The following is a 7,619-nucleotide window of genomic DNA, read 5'->3' as shown; positions in this document are numbered from 1 at the left end:
TTTTCTTCGTCTCTGCACTCTGCCTCTCTTGAGGATGCAGGAGACTTTATACTTTATTGATGGTACAGTACAAGATAGGACTCCCCAAGCCCCTCCCCTTGTTCAGGGGGTCTGGGATGTCAGGGTGGAGGTCAGGAGATTCTCAGTGTGTTGGGGATGAGCCGGGGCAAGAACCCCGTAGCAGCATCGGAGGGCCTTTCTCTTCCTCTAGCTCTCCCTGGGGCTTGTGGTTCAAGAGACTTTTACTCCTTGGAGGTTACGTGGATTATAAGGTCTACCACCGGGTTGCTATAGCCAAATTCATTGGCATACCAGAAAATGAGCTTGACAACGTGGTCATTGAGGGCAGTGCCAGCCCCAGCATCAGAGGTGGAAGCATGGGTATCACTGTTAAAGTCACAGGAGACAGCGTGGTCCCACTGTAGCCCAGGATGCCCTTAAAGGGGCCCTCCAGTGCCTGCCTCACCACATTCTTGATGTCATCGTATTTGGCAGCTTTCTCCCAGGGGCAGGTCCGTTCCATGACTGACGTGTTGGTGGGGACACTGAAGGCCATGCCGGGGAGCTTCCCATTCAGCTTAGGGATGGCCTTGTGTACAGCCTTGGTGGTCCCAGTAGAAGCAAGGATGATATTCTGGGCAGCCCCTTGGCCATCACGCTGCAGCTTCCCAGAGGGCTGTCCGCAGTCTTATGGGTGGCAGCGATGGCATAGACTGTGGTCATGAGTCCCTTGACAGTGCCAGAGTTGTCATAGATGACTGTGGCCAGAGGGACCAAGCACTTGGTGGTGCAGGAGCCCTTGCTGACAATCTTGAGGGGGTTGTCATACTTCTCATGGTTCTGCATTAGCAGAAGGGGCAGAGATGATGACCCTCTTGGTCCCACCCTTCAGGTGAGCCTTAGCCTTCTCCCTGGTGGTGAAGCCCTCAGTGGACTCCAGAACACAGCACCAGCATCACCCCATTTGATGTTGCAGGAATCTCGCTTCTGGAAGATGGAGATGGGCTTTCCATGGATGGCAGGTTTTGTGTTCTTAGCCTTGACTGTGCTGTTGAATTTCCTATGGGTAGAATCATACTGGGACGTGTAGGCTATGTCAACAAAGGGGTCATTGATGGCAACAATATCCACTTTGCCAGAGTTGAAAGCAGCCTGATAGAGTTTATTCCGACCTTCACGATCACATCTTGGGGATGTGGCTGGCACTGCACCAGAAGATGCAGCTGTCTGTCAGATGGGAAGGAGCAGTGAGCCAGGAGACTTTTTTTTTTTTTTTAAACATTTGTGTTGTATATAGACTAAAATAATTTTGGTCTAATATTTCCTGGCTTTATGTAGAAAACAACTATGTGTTAAGTTATTGTAGTTTGAAATTCCAGGGCCATAGCTCATTTGCATTTCCTCTCTGTATTTGCCCCGATACTGCCTTGCATGTGGGACTGCTATGTTGTACATTAAACACATCTGGTCAAACCAGTTTGGATTTTCCTTGTTCCTAGGTCTAATGGTTCCCTTCCTGGGTGTTGGGAATAGGCGAATACAGCTGGGTCCCATTTTGAGTACATGTCTATTCATTGCCACGGTGATGGCCTCAGGACCTCTGCAGCCGTGCCTAAGCCCTGTTGGAAGACAGCCCACAGAGAAACAAGTATTGTGTTGTTACCTCTGGGCCACTTCTGTGATCTTTTAGGAGCCATGGTTAAGTTTTATACTTTTTAAAAAAAATTTATTTTTACTAAGTAGGCTCCATACCCAGCATGGAGCCCAACATGGGGCTTGAACTTATGACCCTAAGATAAGACCTGACCCGAGATCAAGAGCCAGATGCTTAACCGACTGAGCCACTGAGGTGTCCCTAGATTTTATACTCTAAATTCCTGAAGGTCAGCTGGCTTCTTTTCCAGGGCATCAATGAAAAAGATAATGTTGCTGAAAAGCATAAGACTGTATTTTATCTGTGGTCTATAATATCAGTGGCTTAAAATATCTGTTTTATTTTATGATATTCCCTCATCTCATAATTGGTATAGCCCTTTGGTTCTGAAATCCAGAGTAGAAACAAAGCAAGTGTTTCAGGTTTAAAGCTAACAAAGAAGTTTAAGAATAGAAAGACTTAGCTTCTTTAAAAAAGAACTATGCCAGATATGAATTATACTCAGGAAAAGAAATTTTGCCCAAGAGATTATTCTCATGTACATCTTTCTTGGAGCAGCTCTGTTTCCTCGAACACCCTTGTCTCTTTTCTCTTCCTTGAAGCATCTGCTGCCTTTGGCTTCCAGCCTAACCCCTTTCTTTTGGCTTTCTTGCTTCTTTGTCATTCCTTTCCTATTGCCCTTTGGATTCTTCATCTTCTTCCCACTGTCATAAGATGACGTTCTCCTTAGGGGACCATTGCTGGTCCTTTTTATCCTTTTAGGATAATCATATTTTTGCCCCTGCCTTCAACTACCATTTGTATATCTTCGTGTCTGCCCAGTTAATACACCTCTCGCTGGGACCTCTCTTGTGGGTCCAGTGTTGTTAACTTCCAACTGGATATCTTCTTTTAGATGTTTGCTATGTTCCTGCAACTGAGTGAATAGAAAACATGAAAGAAGCCTTTTTTACAGTTGCTTCTTCATGGAGCTTCTGCCTCAGAGCATATGACAGTCTGTGAGTCCATGTTTGAATATTGGCTAGGTTACCCAACCAATTTTTCTTGCCTTGTCACATTGGCTAGTTACCTCCAAGCCAATGTTGGCTTGTTCCTGGCCTTAGATAGAAATTATTCAATCTTCACCAGTAAGTGTTTTGTTAGTTGTAAATGTTTTTGTAGATACTCTTTATTATGAAGATTTTAAGAATAAAGTTTAAAAACACTTTCATTAGCTAACTATAAGTAGTTTTAATGTTTAGAGGATTTCTAGTGGAAAAAAAACCAAAAACAAAAATCCACCTTAAACTTTGAAAAGATTTTGTTTTATTTATTTTAAAATTTATTTTTATGGAGAGAGTGAGAGAGTGTGCCAGCAGGGAGAAAGGCAGAGGAAGAGAGAGAGAGAGTCTCAAGTAGACTCCAGACTGAGCCTGGATTACCATGCTGGGCTTGATCTCATGACCCTGGGATTATGATCTGAGGCAAAATCAAGAGTTGGATGCTTAACCAACTGAGCCACCTAGGCACCCCGTGTTTTATTAATTTTTAAAAATGATCTCTACACCTGACATGGGGCTCAAACTCACGACCCTGAGATCAAGAGTCTGATGCTCTACTGACTGAGACAGTCCGGTATCCCTACCTTAAATAAATTTAGGGACATATAAAATTTGTATTATCAATGAAATCGTCAGGGTCAAAGAAGCTTTCACAACTGAAGGAAAAAGATAGTCGAGGTATGGTTTGGAGGAAATGAGCCTGTTATTTAATGATGGTTGGTGCTAATTTTTCATTTGCTGGATGGATGTGGAAGTGGTAAATTTAATTTTGCTACTTTTTCATTTTGGGACATTAAACCTATTTTCCTGTTTTTAAATCAGGAGACTCAGAATAATTTTGGAGTTTTGTAAATATCATGTTATTTGTGTGTGTGTGTGTGTGTGTGCGTGCATGTGCGTGTGTGTGTGTGTGAGCAAGAGTGAGAGAGAGAGTGAGAGAGAGATGATCATCCTCCCTGGAACTGTAAAGTCTAAGCAATTTGGAATTGAATTTAATTCCTTTTTTCCATAATTAAGAAAACTAAAAACCCGGTTTAGTCCCTAAGGAGGCCTCTGGAAAAGTCTGGAAGTTCTTGTTCTCATCAGAATCATATGTTAAAACGTTATGAATCTTGTTAATACAAATGACCATCAGTGGACCGTGATTAATTCTGGGACTGGGTCATACACCCAGTTCTTGCTTGACTGAAGTAAAAGACTCTTGAAAGGCTATGGTGGTACAGGATTTTTTTATTTTTTTATTTTTTTAGTATGAAAATTTCTTTTATTCTATTTTTTATTTTTAAGATTTTATTATTTAGAGAGTGAGTGTGTGAGTGGTGGGAAGGGCAGAGGGAGAGAGAGAGCATCTCAAGCAGACTCTGTGCTAAGCCTGGAGCCCGATGTGGGGCTCAGTCTCATGACCCTGAGATCATGACCTGAGCCGAAACCAAGAGTTGGTCATTCAACTGTCTAAGCCACCCAGGTGCCCTGAAAAAAAAATTTTTTTTTAAAAGTTTTATTTATTTAAGGAATCTCTGCACCCATGATGGGGCTCAATCTCCTGATCTTGAGATCTCAAGTCACACATTCTTCCAACTGAGCCACCCAAGTGCCCCAGTGTGAAAATTTATATAGAATTTTTACTTTTCTTAGGACTTGGAGCTTTTATTTGATGCTTCATTTACAATGGTTGATGCACTTTTTGGTACATCTATCTGGGCGGATTGAAGAAAGAAAGAATAACTGTGTACCCATGTGCATTCTTTAAGTCTTTTAGGTGGAAAGTTAAAGGACATGACTGCTTAGAATTTTAAAGATGCCCTAACACAGAGTAGGCACTCAGCAACCATTTGTTGACAGAAAGAGGTGGGAGGAAATGTGTTGAAATGTTATTTACTCCTTTTTCTTTTTTTCCATGAAAAGTGAGTGCATCCTCAAGGTCCCTATTAGCTCTAAAATTCTTAAGAGTTCAAAAATCTAAAATTATGGAGCGCCTGAGTGGCTCAGTGGGTTAAGCCTCTGCCTTTGGCTCAGGTCATGATCTCACGGTCCTGGGATCAAGATTTGCATCCGGCTCTCTGCTCAGCGGGGAGCCTGCTTCCCCCTCCCTCTCTGCCTGCCTCTCTGCCTATTTGTGATCTCTCCCTCTGTCAAATAAATAAATAAAATATTTTTTAAAAAAAATCTAAAAATCAGGGCTTCCTTCTGAGACACTTGCCTTCTTCCTTAGGCAAGCCACTTTATAACTCTCTCTACTCCTTTTCACCTAATTGTTACTGCAGAGTTTTTCTGTCCTGTTGTTCAAGAACTTTCTTCCAAGCTGCCTGACGGTCCAGGGTAGTGTACTGGGAGGAGCGTCATCTTTGGAATTCAGTCTGATTCAAATCCTTTCTCCACCAACTGTTTATTGTATGTATGCTCTTTCGTAAAATTTCTGAACCTCCGCTTTCTCATGTATAAATTGGGGGCAGTAAACTCTCCACCTCAAATTTAGTCGTGAGCCTGAAATGCTGTGAAAAGCTTGGCACCGTACCTGGCATATGTTAGGTCTTAAGCAAACTGTTAACCATTTCCACCCCCTCCCCCCTATTCTGACAGCTGCTCGATTATCTTTCAAGTGATTAAGACTTTAAAATTAAAATCTGCCTTTATTCTCCTGAAAAAGAAAAGTCACAGCTCACTGCTATGACCCACAACTCCATGTGCTTTTCCCCTGATGTTGTAGGTCAGCACGAATAGTTTTCCCTGTGTTCTTCAGGGTTTGTTTCCGAGTCCCTACTGTTTTCGGTCTCCATTGCCGTTCCTTATCCCTATCCGAGGCTGTGGTTGGCTGGATCTTTGTTCTCTATTCTGTTTTTGTGCTATCTAGCCAACCATAAGGAAGTCTTTGTTTCTCCATTTCCACGGTTAAGAAGTAAAGACGCATTTTTTTTCTCCTGTCATAGGAGAAAGTAGAGCTTGATTTGGAGAATTTTCCCCTTTTGAGATTTGCTGAGTAAGGAGTATTAAAAAAAAAAAAATCTTTTTACCGAAGTATAAAGAGCACAAATCATGTTGGGATCTTGGTGAATTTTCCCAAAGTGAGCATACCTGTGTGATAAGGATCGTAGTAAATTTAAGAAAAGTCTCTAAGTGCTCTGAGCTTGATTAAGCCTTCTCGCCCTTGTCATCCTTCAGATTACCCACCTGTTGTGGGAAGCATTTCAGCTCCCTGGTGCCCTCTGACCCTCCATCTGCTAGCTGGCTTTGTGCGGACTGGGTTTCACCTGCCCTGCCCTCCCTCTCTTTTCTCTGAGATGGGAAGTGTGGGGTTAAAGAGACTGACGCTTTGTTCTTGATGCCTCCTGCCTTCGAGGAGATGTCATAAAGAGGGAATGCCGTATTTCCACTTTCCCTTAACCAGTCTTCCCTTGTGGCCAGCTGCAGATGGGATGCAAAATGCAGAGGAAATGCTGAGGGAAAACTGACAGCCTTTTTTCCTTTGCTTTTTCCGGTCTGTTCAACAAAGCGTTGAAGATGTTGAGTACAACAGTGCTGATTTAAGAAGCTAGTGTGAAAAACACTGTGTTTATGATTAAGATTAAAAAACTAAACTTAGACTTTTTAAAATGAGGGGTAAGCGAGGGTGTTATGAATAGTGGATAGTTTTATTTGGTGTGTAGGGCAGAGGTCTGGAGGAAATGGACTTAAATCGAGGCAGAGGGGTGGAGGCTACCTTGTGATTTCCTGTTGGAGAGGGCTCTGGAATATTGGAATGTATGGGTGGCTTATCGATCTCCTGGATAGTTGGGGTGGTGTGTTTACAGTAGCCACAGTCAGAGGTTGGAGTTGACCTTGCCTTAATTACAATTCTTTCATCATTATGTAATTTCCTAAATGCGATGAAAGATACCAGGGTTTTTTTTTTTTTTTTTAATTGCCATTCATTTAATGGGAAGGGATGGATTATACAGACATTCTGGTTTAAATTATGAGATTTTTGAGTAGTGCTAACGCTCAATTTTTTCAGACCAAAGGCATCCCAGTGCTCCTACTTAGTAGTTGTGGGACCACAAATAAAGGATTGTTGGGAGAACGATTGTTGGGGGGAGGTAAGATATATGAAGGGCTTTATAAATTGTGTGATGTCGTGTAACAGTGCGAGCTGTTACACTTCCCTTGGCATTTCTACTAGTGTATTGAGCTCACGTCTTCCCCACCTTTTCTTGCTTCCAGACCTCCATGTCTCTCAGTTACTTGGGGGCCATTGGGTAGAATTACCTTGTTTGTATTCTGCTGTTTGTTCTAGTTTTCAGTGCTGTCTCTCTTGGTAGGTGATGCTGGTTGAGATGAAGGGGGAAATCCTGAGAGGTGGGGAGGTTTTGCATTATTTGGGAGGAAGCTTTTTGAGAAACTGCAGATTTCTCTGCAGGGGATGCTGGAGGTAAAAGGCAAAACTGGGAAACAGAGTCAGTCCAAGTGTGGCGGGGGGCATGGGGCAGGGCAGTGGGTTGGGCTGAGCACCTTGCTACTCCGGCACCAAACAGTATCCCGATCCCCTTAGAAAGGGGAGAAATGCCACAGGCCTCTCGCTGTCTGCATGGCCAGAGCCCTGTCTCAGGACAGGACAAGAGCATACTCATCTCTGTACTGGCTCCGGAAGTGGATGGCTGACCCCAACTCCCGTGACCTCCATTCTGCTTCCTCCTCTGAACTGGGAGTGGTGATGTGGGCCTGAGATCCTGCCTTGGCTGCCACCTTCAGGAGGTCCGACCCTGGTGCTGCTGGGCCTCGTTTGGCCTTTGGTCCCTGAGCGGTATCCGTTGTGGGGCTCTTTGCCTTGTCGCCAGAACAAGTTGCTTCTGCTTCGGTAGCGTATCAGATCAGTTTTTGATGATCTTATCTCTTCTTGTGTCTCAAAATGTGCCATGTAACAGAATTCTATTTTGTTGTTGTTGTTGGCT

General features: G+C 43.4%; 1 pseudogene across 1 annotated transcript; it reads right to left on the bottom strand.

Annotated features, from left to right (window-relative positions):
- Window positions 1-242: 242 nt before the first annotated feature.
- On the bottom strand, window positions 243-1,697 carry LOC308344279 (glyceraldehyde-3-phosphate dehydrogenase-like; annotated as a pseudogene). The gene is made up of 2 exons: window positions 1,664-1,697; window positions 243-1,205 (listed from the first exon to the last, which is right to left on the bottom strand). The product of its transcript is annotated as a glyceraldehyde-3-phosphate dehydrogenase-like (transcript).
- Window positions 1,698-7,619: the final 5,922 nt, after the last annotated feature.

The sequence above is a fragment of the Martes martes genome (genome assembly GCF_963455335.1).
Source record: "Martes martes genome assembly, chromosome: 6".
In the NCBI taxonomy this organism is placed as follows: domain Eukaryota; kingdom Metazoa; phylum Chordata; class Mammalia; order Carnivora; family Mustelidae; genus Martes; species Martes martes.
The sequence above is the reverse complement of the archived record's forward strand: the minus strand, read 5'-3'. Positions and strand labels throughout refer to the sequence as shown.